The 542-nt window shown below is 38.0% G+C and overlaps 1 non-coding gene across 1 annotated transcript; it reads right to left on the reverse strand.

Annotated features, from left to right (window-relative positions):
* Positions 1-234: 234 nt before the first annotated feature.
* On the reverse strand, positions 235-341 carry LOC128287611 (small nucleolar RNA R71). Its single transcript, XR_008278310.1, has one exon. It is a non-coding gene; the product is annotated as a small nucleolar RNA R71 (small nucleolar RNA).
* Positions 342-542: the final 201 nt, after the last annotated feature.

The raw sequence follows: 542 nt of genomic DNA on the forward strand, positions 1-542 counted from the left end.
AGTGGGATTCCTACTGAAGATCCACACATTCATCATCAACTATTCATGGAAGTAAGTGACTCATTTAAACTAGTCGGGGTGACTGAGGATGCCTTGAGACTGAGATTATTTCTATACTCCTTAAGAGATAGAGCATGAGCGTGGTTGAACTCCCTATCGTCCGATTCCATAACTACATGGCAAGAGTTGGTTGTACATTTCTTAATGAAATATTTCCCTCCATCTTTAACCGCCAAGATCCAAAATGAAATCACTTCATTTCAGCAACTTGATAAAGAATCTTTACGTAAGGCATGGGAGCTGTTCAAGGATTTAATACAAAAGTGCCCTCATCACGACATTCTTTACTATATTCAAATGGAGACTTTCTATATTAGTCTTAGTATTCATACTAGAACGATGGTGGATGCTTCGGAAAATGGAGCCCTTCTTTCTAAGTCTTATAACGATGTTTATGAGATTATTGAAATAATTGCCAATAATAACTATCAGTGGCCAACCAACCGAGAAGCCTCAGAAAGACAAGTAGCAGGAATACATGA

The sequence above is a fragment of the Gossypium arboreum genome, chromosome 13 (genome assembly GCF_025698485.1).
Source record: "Gossypium arboreum isolate Shixiya-1 chromosome 13, ASM2569848v2, whole genome shotgun sequence".
NCBI lineage: Eukaryota > Viridiplantae > Streptophyta > Magnoliopsida > Malvales > Malvaceae > Gossypium > Gossypium arboreum.